The sequence below is a fragment of the Aedes albopictus genome, chromosome 2, assembly GCF_035046485.1.
Source record: "Aedes albopictus strain Foshan chromosome 2, AalbF5, whole genome shotgun sequence".
Lineage (NCBI taxonomy): Eukaryota > Metazoa > Arthropoda > Insecta > Diptera > Culicidae > Aedes > Aedes albopictus.
The window spans coordinates 236,599,293-236,613,158 of record NC_085137.1 but is presented as its reverse complement, the minus strand read 5'-3'; the positions used below and the strand labels follow the sequence as shown (position 1 = coordinate 236,613,158).

Sequence of the window (13,866 nt, the reverse complement as noted above, 5' to 3'; positions counted from 1 at the left end):
TCGTTGTCGTCGGTCACCAGTGAGCCCAAGTACACGAATTCTTCAACCGCCTCGATTTCATCACCGTCGATATGAATTCGGGGTGGCGGGCGCGGTGATTCGTCCCTGGAGCCCTTTGCCATCATGTACTTTGTCTTCGACACATTGAAGACTAATCCGATTCGCCTGGCTTCACTCTTTAGTCGGATGTACGTTTCCGCCATCGTCTCAAATTTACGAGCAATAATATCAATATCATCGGCGAAACCAAGCAGCTGAACGGACTTCGTGAAAATCGTCCCACTCGGTGGGCGGGTCACGTCATCAGGATGTCGGATAGCAACCCGACTAAAATGGTTCTCGAGAGTCATCCGACCGGTACAAAAAGACGTGGAGCGCAGCGAGCTAGGTGGGTCGACCAAGTGGAGGACGATCTGCGGACACTACGCAGAGTGCGGAACTGGAGACAAACAGCCATAGACCGAGTGGAATGGAGGCGGCTACTATGTACAGCAGAGGCCACCCCGGCCTTAGCCTGACCGGTAAGTCGTGTTTATCCCCGCTCTTCTTATTACACCCTCCAAAGCAATGTTGAACAGCAAGCACGAAAGACCATCACCTTGCCGTAACCCTCAATCGATCGATTGTATCATACGCCGATTTGAAATCGATGAACAAGTGATGTGTGGGCAGGTTGTATTCGCGGCATTTTTGCAACACCTGGCGGATGGCGAACATCTGGTCCGTTGTAGCACGTTCACCCATAAATCCAGCCTGATATTGCCCCACGAACTCTCTTGCAATCGGTGATAGACGGCGGCATAAATTTTATACTGATGGGTCTTTTTTATATAGAAAGAAGAAATCTGCTTCTACAGATACCCGAGAGGTGGGCCCTCAGGTTATGTGGGGTCGACACTAAAACCTCTGTCTCTCTCTTCCTTACCTTCGCGGTACGCCCGTTAGGGATGACTTCAAGAAGGGGAATGACTTCGTACAATGAGTACACTCTAATGGTAAGCGTTCTACCTAGTGCTACCGCCTTAAGTTGTTCGCTCTTCCCCGGGGGCTCGGGCCCTGGCTAGTACATAGACTACCCGTTGGGCTCAAGCTCCCGGATGGGGAGGGGGAGCCGACTCAATTAGCTGTTGTTCGGCGCGCCATTTTCTCTGTAGTTCAAGGACGCTTCAAGATACCGTGGAAGAAACGGCATCCCACTTGTCCTCCCCCGTACACATCCTTTCAACAATGTTGTCGGGAGTGATATCTCTACCGCATATCTCCTGCATACTCGACCTTTGCTCCACGAAGCGTGGGCATTCAAAGAGCACATGCTCCTCGGTCTCGTCACAGTGTGCACACTCCGGACATGTAGGAGAACCTGTATGTCCGAATCTGTGCAGATACCACCTAAAGCACCCATGGCCTGACAGAAGTTATGTCAAGTGAAAATTCACCTCGCCATGGGGCCTGCTCGTCAACTTGGACACGCTCGGTATGAGCCTGTGTGTCCATATCTACCCTTGCTGGAGGATGACCAATCCCTCTGCCATTTCAACATCGACGATGTTCTGGCAATCCGTCTCGCGCCTCTTGTGCCGCGTCTCGCGAAGCACTCCTCGTCCTCTGATACCACATGTGCTATGAGCATCATACCCGCCAGCACGCATACCGCGTCCTTTGACACCGTACGGTATGCGCTGATGACCCTAAGGACCATCAACCTGTGTGTACTTTCGAGCCGCTCTACGTTTCGCATGACCTCTAGCGCGCTCGGCCATGTAACGGCACCATACCGTAGTATGGGGACCGCTACTGTCGCGAGAAGTCTACGCTTACTCGAGACTATTGCCGAGCTATTTGACATTATCTTCGATAGTGCCGTAATCGCCATGCTGCATATTCCACGTGGCTGCCAAAGTTCAGCTTATCATCGATCATGACTCCGAGTTGTTTCAGTGAGCGCTTGGAGTTGATCTCGAACCTGCCTGTGGTGACCACCGCATGTTGTTCAGACTTGCGGTTGTTCACCACCATCACTTCCGTCTTGTGGTGTGTGAGTGGCAGCTGACGAGACCTCATCTAGTCTTCGATTATGTCAATTGCATGCGCCGCTGTCAGTTCCACTTCCTCTATCGACTCGCCGCATACCGTGAGGGTAATGTCATCAGCAAAGCCGACCAGCTTTAAGCCCGGTAGAAGTGTGAGCCTCAATACGTCATCGTACGCCGCGTTTCATAGTACCGGACCCAGGATTGACCCTTGTGGTATTCCCGCGGTGATGCTGTACCTCTTTTTGCCCTCATACGTGTCATAGAGTAGCACCCTATCCTGGAAATAGCTCTCCGGTATCCGGCGTAAACTATCCGGGACTCCTAGGTCGTTTTGTGACTGCCCAACTGACGCTATTCTTCACATCCAACGTGACAGTAACGAATTCCTCTACGCTTATGCTGGGCGCTATCTCGGCCGTTTCCGTTACGGCCTTAATAGCGTCCACCGTCGATCGACCTTTCCGGAAGCCAAACTGGTTATCCGAGAGCCCAGAGTCATCTGGTTTCTCGGTATAGACAATTAGCATCGACAGAATGATTCGTTCCAACAGTTTCCTGGAGGTGTCCAGTAGGCAGATAGGTCTGTATGCCGACGGGTCACCGGGTGGCTTCCCGTGTTTAGGCAACAGAACCAATCTTTGCCTTTTCCACCTCTCCGTAAATTCGCCTATTCGGCCAGGGGGGATGGCAGTCCATGGTCTTATATTGTGGCGTGGGAACAACGTTTCCACGATCCTCTGAAGCATCACGGGTGAACGTTCCGGGGGCGCAGACGCTTTTTTCGTTTTGGCCATGACTACCCTGTAGGCATCGCCCCAGGGTGTCGTGTTGGCTGCCTGGCAGAGATTTTCGAAACACGCTCGTTTTCGTGTCTTAATCTCATTGCTCAGTGCCAGTTTAGCCGCCCTATAGGCCTCATCTCTTTCCACTCTACCCTCATCGGTACGAGCTCTTTGCATCCTCCTCCTCGCTCTTAGGCACGACGCTCTGAGCTCTGTGATTTCAGGACACCACCAGTATACCGGTTTCCGTTCATTTCTGGGTAGCGCACGCCTAGGCATCGCATGCACAGCTTAGAGATCCGACTATAGCTTCACTGGACAGATCGTCGGTGTTAGGCTCCATAAGCAACCTTTCGACGAATGACGCCTTATCGAAGCGCGAAGAAATACTGATGGGTCTAAGATGGGGGAAAACACTGGTGCCAGAGTTTTTGGCCCAGGTATAAGTAAAGCTATACCAATCAATGGCATGTAGTCCCAAGCCATATTAGAGTGTGCTAATACTTGCCTGAGCAGAAATTACAGATTTTCAAAAATCTGCATCTTCTCAGACAGTCAAGCTGCTCTAAATGCGCTAAGTGCATTCACGTGCCAGTGCAAGTTAGTGTGGGAATGCATTCTTTCTCTGAAACAGTTGGCCAGTAGGAACGAAGTAACATTATACTGGGTGCCCGGCCATTGTGGAATCCAGGGAAATGAAAACGCCGACAATCTAGCCAGACAGGGTGCAGCATCGAGCTTCGTAGGCCCTGAACCATTCTTTCGAGTTCCTGAGTGTACTCTTAGGACCAAATTAAAAATATGGGAAATGTCTATGGTAGAAACAATCAGAATGCCACGGATACATCCAAACAAGCAAAAAGATTTATAAGACCTAGTGCAGCAAAAGCCAGGACCATACTAAATTTAAACAAGAGAGACCTGAGGGTAATAACGGGCCTGATGACCGGTCACTGCCCCAGTAGGTACCGTACCATCTACACAAGATTGGAAAAATCCAATCATCTGAGTGTCGTTTTTGCCAAAGTGAAAACGAAACCGCTGAACATTTACTCTGCAGCTGTGGAGTTGTGTCGAATCAAAGTTTGTCAATATTTGGAAAAGGGTTATTAGAGCCCTTGGAAGTTTGGCAAAGTAATCCTAACAGGGTAATAGACTTTAAACGAGTTGTGCCTAGTTAGGATCGAGTGCTATATCAACCAATGTCCATCACAGCTCAATTTGTGACAGGATAATCGATTAGCACCAAATTAAATATGAGTCATACCACAATATTCCTAAATAATGGACGCAGTGGTTAAAAGGCTCTACAGATAAGGAAAAAATTCTAAAATTGATATATTGTTAAATACATGCTAACCAGCATATTAAACGATCAGATTTGAATAGAAGATTCGTTTTATGCTTTCTAATTGGGAATTGGACTTTTGTACTTCGAAAGAAATCAAGAAATACAGCGTAACGGGACACGCAAAAGATGAATTTTGACCGAACGCCAAGAAATTTGCTACTTTATAGAAGCAGTTTTCAAAGTTTCAGGTATTATTCGAAGAATATAAGTAATTATTTTCATTTTGGTGCACAAAGAATCAAAAACGACAGCAAGAGTCCAGAAATATCGTTCAATTAAGTTCAAAAACCGAGATGTAGAAGTGCGTGGAATATGTCATTTGGTACCCATTGATGAATAGTAGTGAGCAACCGAACCAGCTTGGTTGAACTCTAAGTAGACTCTTAGAGAACGCTCATAAACCATGCCCGAGTAGAGGAGAATATCAAATTAAAAACTACGAAATCACATAACCTGTTTTTATATCTTGTTTTGTTATTATTTAATTATCAAGGCATAGCTTTTTCATAACTAATTTTGTTGGACAATTTCATTTTGTTATATTCAAGCTATTGGTATACATTCACTCAATTACATTTCAATAACATGTTTTGTAGAAGTACAAGTTGTGTTATTGTTTTACTATTGATCAACTTATCAACAATAGCACAACAGTAACAAGTATTGAAATCAAAGCGACAATTCAATATTCGACAATATTTGAAAAAACATTTGGAAGTTCTGGAGGAACCCTTCGATACCCTGGAGAAGTCTCAGAACTCCTGGCACAATTTTCTTAGAAATCCCAAAGTAATACTTCTGAGCAATTATTAGAGTTCTTGGCAAAATCTTTTAAAAAACTCCAGGAGAATTCTTCGGAAAAAACTCCTGGTGAAATTCTCAAAGAAATTTTCAGAAAAATCTCAAGATGAAATTCGGGACAAATAATTACGGGGAATTCTGGAGAAATCCTTGAAGGGATTCTGTTCATAATTCTGAAGGAATTTCAGCAGAAGCCTAGTGGAAGAACTCTCGGAAAATTTCTGGAAGTAGTATTTTTCGATCATTTACACACTATTTTTATTCCGCTGGAAGCCAGCAAAATTTTGCTGGTTTTTTACATGCTGTGGATCCAGCAATCCATCCAGCAATAATTAGGGTATTTTAACCAATAGTGGACCCCTTAGTAGCTGTAATTTGTTCTGATCGTAAAAATATTATGATATCCTAATTTAATTGGCTTTACCGATGGTTGCACAACAAGTTCTATATCTTTCCTGCATATTGCACACAAAAACCGAGCGAAAACACATTATATTTCTCATAAAATAATTATTTGGAATCTCGACCCCGCGGGGTCCACTATTGGATTGTTGGGGTCCACTATTGGGTAGATCGTATTCTCTTGCCATGTTAAATCGGTGACAATAGTGGACCCCCTTAGATTTAACCTATAGTGGACCCCCAGACTTGTTTACATTTACAAATTTGTTCAAATAACCAAATTATCGCTTTTCAGACTAGTTTCATCACATGGAACTGCTGTCTAGGGATATGATCCATGGTCTCCCGGTGGAAGTTTACCGGTAGAAGTAGATTTGAGCGGGAAATTTGAGAATAATTGCCAAGGGTCCACTATAGGTTAAGGGTCCACTATTGGATAAAATACCCTACTTTGCTGACTATTCAGTAATGCGATTTTTTTGCTGGTTCACCAGTAATGTTGTCCGCGCTCGATTCCGGCCGGATTTTTTGTTTTATTCTTTTCGAAGAAAAAACAAAGTTCAATAATGAATATTAAACCCACCAAATTTAGCTCCAAAGTAGCGCTACAATGCTAGGAATGTCCATCGTGGACGTGGCGCATTACATTTGATGCTGCCAAGTACCTTTTTGGGTGGAATTTTCATTGATTCCTGTTAGCTCGCGTTGATGTGAGGAGACGTGCAAAAGTATTTTTGGAAAATTGTAAGTGTTTGACAAGTGTTTAACTGATTATCCAGCAATTTAAGTGTTTGCTGATTTTTCAATTACCATTACTGATTGTTCAGTAAAATTTAATTTGCTGGTATGGTTCCAGCAATACGTTTTGCTGGATGAGAAATTCAAAATTTGGTGTGTACAGTATTGTTACTCATGTTATTTGTGGGTTTGTGAGACAAAGTGAATAATTTTGTATAATAAGTATCATAATTTACTTAGTTACGATTTTGATATAATAACAAATTTTGCTTTCCGATCATTACCAATAACAAAATAATATTAAAATTTGTTATTGAAATATTTTCCAAATACATTGTTATTAAGTTGTTATTGAAACTAACAAAACAAGTTATTAAAATGGTTTTCCAAGAACATGTTTTTGTTATGATATTTGTTATTTTGCCGCTTATGACAGACAAGTTTATAACATAATCGGTTATGTTAATTACTTAAAAATAATCGATTATATTATTTAGTTATTTAATAAATGACAGCATAAGGACCTGTGTTATTTGGGTATAACACAGGTCCGTATGCTGTTGTTATTCCCTTCTGCTCGGGTGTAAACCAAATTTTAACATCTCATCATCGGTTCAAAATTTTTAAAATTTTCATACACCGTAGACTTTTGCCTGAAGAACACAGATTGATTCAGAACCCATCCTTATCCAAGGAGGAGAACTGTAAGTACAGTGTCGGACAAAACTGTTTCATTTTTTATGCTTACAAAGGCACATTGTCGATAGACTTTGACCCATTCTTACCCCCAACGACGGTACACGGTAGCAAAATGAATAGACCAACGTCAACAGTTTGGAGATCCTCATCGGGTCATATACCTACGTAGTTTTTTCCCTGCACTGTTTATTGATTACCACTACGACACTAACTCGCTGTCGAAAAATAAAAATAAAACATCGCACAGAGAGCTTCGCTAAGTGCTTGCTCAGCCCATCACAGGTGCACAGTATTGGATGTTTTTTGGAGACCCGAGCAGAGGAAAATATCAAAATAATAACAACGGAATCACAAAACCTGTTTTTATATCTCGGTTTGTTATTATTAACTTATTAAGTCATCACCGTTCCATAACATGTTCTGTTGGGCAATCTTATTTTGTTATGATCGTGCTCTTGGTATATTTTCTTTAAATTACATTTCAATAACATGTTTTGTTGTAGCACAAGTTCAGTTATTATTGTGTCATTGAGACTAGTACAAATATTTCATCATTAATATTACAACATAACTAGCTTTGCAATCAAAACTACACCATTCAAGATTTTCGTTGTTCACAGCATTCCGTGAGGAACTATAAGAGAAAATATTATTTTGTCATCAGTTCCTCTTCTTACTGACATTATGTTACAGTGCCAACTAATCAGCCTTTTGTTTTATAAGCACTTTGAAAAGTATACCGGTTTTTTTTTGTCCCAGTTTCAGTTAGGTATGAATACGAAAATAGACAGTGCAATAGAGTGTTAGCCATTTTATGAAACATTTTGGATCAACTGGTGGAATTCAACGACGAACAACACATTTTCGACAAAAATGTTAAAAACAATACCGTGGGTACACAGTCATGGATCACTTAGTAGTATTTTGACCTTCAAAATTCAATAAAAAATAAAAGAAAACAAATACTACGACTTTGAAAGCACTGTTGGCTATGTTTTGATTCGAACTTTTCATTCCCGATCAATTTGAAGTATAATCGCAAGTCATTTCCGCGTAAAAAAGGAATATTCCACTGTTTACAAAATGCCTTATTATGGATCAGCTCCACTGAGTCCCACACATTATGGATCAATTTTTGCCATATTATGGATCAGTGCAAAATTACTCAAAATTCCAACTCTGATAATAAATTTGCATTTGTAAGGCTAAACTACGCAGTGCATTGATTATTTTACTGATGGAGTACCCGATTTTACAACAGGAATAAAGAGAAAACATTAAAAAGTCCCGAATCCATTTACTTCGATAGAGGTGCGCCACTAGGTTTCAGTGATGCTCTCCATTTTAAGTGTTATTTTTACAACTCTGTGTTTCAAGACACCTGGTTTTCAAGGTTACATGTTTTTTAATGATACTTTTGATTCTTTAAGGTAAGATAATTGTATCAAGAGCGTTGAGTGGAGCAAAAATCTATATTTGTTCAAAGTGATCCATAATAGCGTCAAACGATCAGTTTTTGGGTCACATTATGGATCACTGTTGAAAGTCACATTATTTTAGTATTTGAGTCCCAGAATAAAACAAAACTTCTTCTAATAGATACATACAGGGGATGGCCAAAATGTTTGGGATAGGCAACTTTTTTTCTCTCACAAAAAAGTTCAACATGCTATAACTTTTCATAGAGCGCTTAAAAAAATCTCAAATTTTGACTGTTCGTCAACCTATTATATGTGCATCAAATTTGGGCCCCATTGATTAATATTTCGCAAAGTTAGAACCGTTCGGGTAAAACACGTTTTTTTAGACAACTCATTTTTGAGCTGTCATATCTCGGAAACCAGTGAACCGAATTCAATGAAATTTTGAACGTACACTAACAATATGTAAATTCTTCACAAACTATTAAAACATTGGTACTTTTTAAACGTTGAAAAAAGTTATCATGGGTTGACATTTTTTGGATTTTTCTCGAAAAAATTTAATTTTTTTACATCAATGTCAATTAATTTTAGTGTTGATATCCAAAGGTTATCCACTTCTGTTCTCAAATTTTCTCTAATCAGATGTATTAGAGCCTATTTAGATTGAAGGAAGAACACATTTCATAATTTTCGTGTGGTATTGTAAATTTTACTTATAGAGGAATATGGGTAAAAATTTCAACCCGGTATAACTTAATTCGCCGTGAGAAAATATTACATTTTTTAACGTCGTATTAAGTATCAATATATTGTTGATAAACGTTAAAAAATTCATTCAATTCGGATCACTGGTTTCCGAGATATGATAGTTCAAAAAATAGTGGTCTAAAAATAGTGTTTTACCCGAACGGCTCTAACTTCGCGAAAAATTAATCAATCAAGCCCAAATTTGTACCAATGATGCACATATAATAGGTTGACAAACAGTCAAAATTTGAGATTTTTTGATGCGCTCTATGAAAAGTTATAGCATGTTGAACTTTTTTGTGAGAGAAAAAAAAGTTGCCTATCCCAAACATTTTGGCCATCCCCTGTACATATCTTATCCAACGTGTACGAGCGATTTTTATATCAAAATTGATGGATTTCGACACTTTTAGAGCTTACCGCTGCAGGAGTAGATTCTTATGTAATTCGGCTGTTTACTGGCAGATATAAGAGGATAACACTATCGTTGCATTAAAATACATTTTATTTTTAGATTGAACTATTGTAAATGGTTTTTATCTCAGAAAACAAATAGGATCATGCTACAAAAATGATTTTCGTGCCGAAATATATGTTTTGAGCAAGATATTCGACTTTAAACATCAAATTGATCCATAACTGTGTAGGGACGGTAAGTCATCAAGAACTCCATTGATTATTTTTAGACATTTTATTTTTATTGATTTCACTGCATCGAGCCCACTTAGATTAACTAGGATAAATGTGTCAATCAATGAGGTAATAATGTAAATTAATCTTATAAACAATGAACCACCTAATAAAGGGATTCTATAACATTTACCCTAAAACCATTTACCCGAAAGACATTTACCCGAAAACCATTTACCCGAATGTAACATAAACCCGAATGCCAAATACCCGAATGCGACATTTACCCGAACGCGACACTTACCCGAATGCGACATTTACCCGAATAGTTTATTACTATGCACAAATTATGATTTTGTGAATAAAGTTCACTTATTTTGTTCTATTTAAAAAGTGCATGTATTATTTTGTATTGTGAATCAGAAAATTTTGATATTCCTCAAGAACCCATTTTAACAAATTTTCCCTGAAATGATCCGCGATAGGAATTCACAGAGCATATGCTTGAATAAAACTCATAACTGCAGCTTACATTTGTTATGTTAACGCTGTTAGCGTTCACTCTAGATATTTACCTTTCTTTGATTCATATGCTGTTCTTTTGATAAGCAAAGAACAGTTTATGATTTAAAGAAGGGGAAATCTCTGTTTGTAGGCCAAGGTGTCATTAGTTCGAAACGATTAGAAACAGCCCTCGGAAAATCAACTTATCATTAGAAAATAATATTTTACAGAAAAGTTTGCATATTGTTCACCAAACAGAACATCCCATTATTAAAAGAAGGAAAAAATCTTAGATGTAGACTTGGAATCCACCACTCAATCATGTAAGAGTGTAATTTAAAAGAACATCATATAATCGAAACAAGGACAAAACTTATATGCATCCCAACTAACAATAATGGTAGCTGAATAACAGCTTATTCAATTAAAATTTCAAAAGTTAAGCTTATGATTGACTTATTCTTCTATTGTACAGCAACAATGTTTGTTGTGTCGTTAGTAGTTCGAACGCCTACAAAATATGCAGCAGTGCAACTCGAAAGAACAGCCTTTGAAGAGAAGAAGGGAAAATCTCCGAAGGATAGGTAATAGTTTGGCCGCCAAACAACACAGTGATACTATGTCTGTTAAAGAAACTCTACCCCCATACCCCGAATGCCATCATAACCTCGAATAGGACATTATTCCAAAAGCCATTTCCCCGAATGGGTCATCATCCCGATAGATATGTATAATAGTTCCCTAAAGGATATAGATAGAAAGATGGATTCACGGGTCTGCTATGGAGTTAGTAGTTCGTCCGCAACAAACTAAATAACATTTCAACTTCAACTCGCAAAAGTAGCCTCTTATGGAAAGAATGAATACATTATATGGAGAAATTACCAGTTTAGCCAGTACCAGCCGACCAACTCATCAACAGTTTACAGGTGGACAATGCAAATTCGAAAGAACAGCCTATTTTGAAAAGAAGGCAAATCTTAGAAGAAGTGGATAATACTTGTTGTTTGGCTGCCAGTTTGTGATCGTGTATATAAGTAGCTAATTTTGCATTTTTTGGGCGACGGATTGGCGTTCGGGCTAATTGGATGGAGCCGTAAAAGAACAGCAAAATCCTTTGATTAAAATAGCATTGTGACAGCCAGTTAGTCCTGTACCAGAGTGCTTGATGATCACTCAGTCTGATGATTATTAGGTCTAACCAAAGCCTGCTATATGATACCGGGCCATAACATATTTATTATTGACAAGTCATATGGGGATCACGTACACATTTTTTCTATTTTTCGGGTAAGTGTCGCATTCGGGTAAATGTCGTATTCGGGTAAATGTCGCATTCGGGTAAATGTCGCATTCGGGTATTTGTCGCATTCGGGTATTTGTCGCATTCGGGTAAATGACGTTCGGGTAAATGTCATTCGGGTAAATGTCTTTCGGGTAAATTGTTTTCGGGTAAACGTTATAGAACCAATAAAGGGTTTCAAAACGACGGTAGTTTTTCATCGTAAGTTGTTTGGAAAATAAACGAGAACTATTGTTTGTCTTAGTTTTCGATAAGAAATTGCTTGCGACAACAATAGTGTCCCAATTATGAATTAAACATTTAACAATAGATCCTATTGTTGCGTATCCCATTGAATGCATATGGGACTTTGGAGGAGTTCCTATCCGCAACAGAAAAAAAGCAAATTTTGTTTTCAGATTGTTATCAATAACGTATTCATATCAAAATTTGTTATTGAAATATTTTCAAAATTCGCTGTTATTAAGTTGTTATTGAAACTAACAAAACATGTTATTAAACAGGTCTTCCAGGAACATTTTTTTGTTATAATATTTGTTATTTTGCCGCTTATGACAGACAAGTTTATAACAGGATATGTTATGTAAATAACATGAAAATAACTCTTTACGCTACTCAGTTATTTTTCCAAAATAACACATTTTTTTATGCTGTTGCTATTCCCTTCTGCTCGGGGAGTCTACGATGTTCCGGCATAATTCACATTGCCGCAATGTTTCACTTCACATTTTATGTCGTATTGTAAAAATACTCACCCAATTGTACGCCGATTTTCAGTAATCCAATTATGAAACACGTTCAACGAAACTTCCCATCAGTCGTAGATAGAATTTCATAGGAAGTAACCTAATATTCACGAATTCTTCACTGTTTTCTGTCCTCGCAATCATTTTCTTCATTCACTGTACCACCACACCGTCACACGTGTCTATTGAGCACTAAATTTAACTCCTAGGAATGTCCAAGTCTGCCACGCTCGTCGGTATCGATAGCACTTATCTATTATCTTATCAAGGCTGCAACAAAACTGCACACTTTACGCACAAACTTCGTAGGCTACCATTCAGTGTGGCGCCCAATTGGGCACTGTATCACCTAGGTGTCAGTAGTAGCTTTTCACTCAGGCTCTGGATGAGAGCCTCCCCCAACAAGGTAGCACGCGAAACAAATGGCGCTAGCAACGTGGACACTTAAATGTTTTGGTTCTACACGGCCGCACTGTTGTGCATATACCGCACATACCTACATGCGGTAACTATGCGAAGAGCGCCCTTTTAGCTTCATTTGCCACAATTTCCTCTGTAGACCACAACACCACCAACCACCCTCTACGGCGCGGCACTAGATAGAAAGATGTTGATTTTTGTTGGCGCGCAAAATCGTCACCGATGTCCACGAAGACAACCTGATGCAACACTTGCCGGCGATTTAGTCATCCTTCCAGGGTGCGCACAGTTTAATTGGCCGCAAACGAGGGTACCACGGATGATGATTTTAAATAGCCATCCCATCAGTCATTGCGAGGCGATTGGCGCTTGCTTGCTCTGGAACACGCGGGTCAAGTCATCGATCGGGAGGTCGATTCAGTTCAAATCTTTCAACCGAAATATCACACAACGCGGGATGCCGTACGAGAGGTGATCTGTCGCGTGAGCCAGTTGAACCGTAACTATAGATGGTTTCGATGACCGGGATGAAGCTATAGCTAGCCCAAGTACAAATCTTCAGGATTTCAATCCGCATGACAGGGCGTTCGTTCTCAGACACCGGTAGAAGTGATATCGCTTGCGCAAACGAAGTGATGTCGCTGAATGGCTGGCGCAGGGTATTGAATTCAGTCAAGTGGGGAGATAATTTGATCATAAAGCGTACAAATTTGCACTATTCTCATTGACATTATGTACTATTTACGAGCAGGTTGGTCTGCACACAGAAAAATCTTGTCTACATTATAGTAATTCATAAGGACTTGTATAAAGATGACTTGCTGAAATTCTTCAATTATATAAAAGAAAGCCAAGAGAAAGCCTGGAGCAGGATGTTGAAGAAATATTAATAGAGGGAGAGAATTTTCCCTTCGATCTTACGTCATTTGAATGGAAAGCCTTCCTTTGAGCACAATTTCAGACCACCTCTTTCACTTACCTGTAGCGCTTTTTGTGTAAAACCTCAAATTTTTTTGTAACAACAATGGGATTCAAGAAAAAGGATTACCTAACATTATTGATGGCGTTCAAGCAGTGGAACCACCAGTTCTGGATGAGGTTGAAAAGGCCCAAAAAAGATGCAAAATTGTAAGGAATGTTGATAAGGACGGTTGAACTTCTCTAGCGCGGAAGTATGCAAATTAATTACATAATCATATTCTCATAAAGAAAAGCGAGGATGAAGAATTACAGTCCAGCAGTTAAGATGGTTTTATATAGCTAAACAAACAAGATTCAAGAAAAAC

The 13,866-nt window shown here is 39.9% G+C and overlaps 1 protein-coding gene across 1 annotated transcript in view; it reads right to left on the bottom strand.

Moving 5' to 3' along the window:
* Positions 1-13,215, bottom strand: part of LOC115262431 (monocarboxylate transporter 10) — a gene marked incomplete at its 3' end in the record, with an annotated part of 57,115 nt that extends 43,900 nt beyond the window's left edge. The window contains 1 exon segment of the mRNA XM_062851386.1: positions 12,170-13,215.
* Between the last annotated feature and the right edge of the window lie 651 nt (positions 13,216-13,866).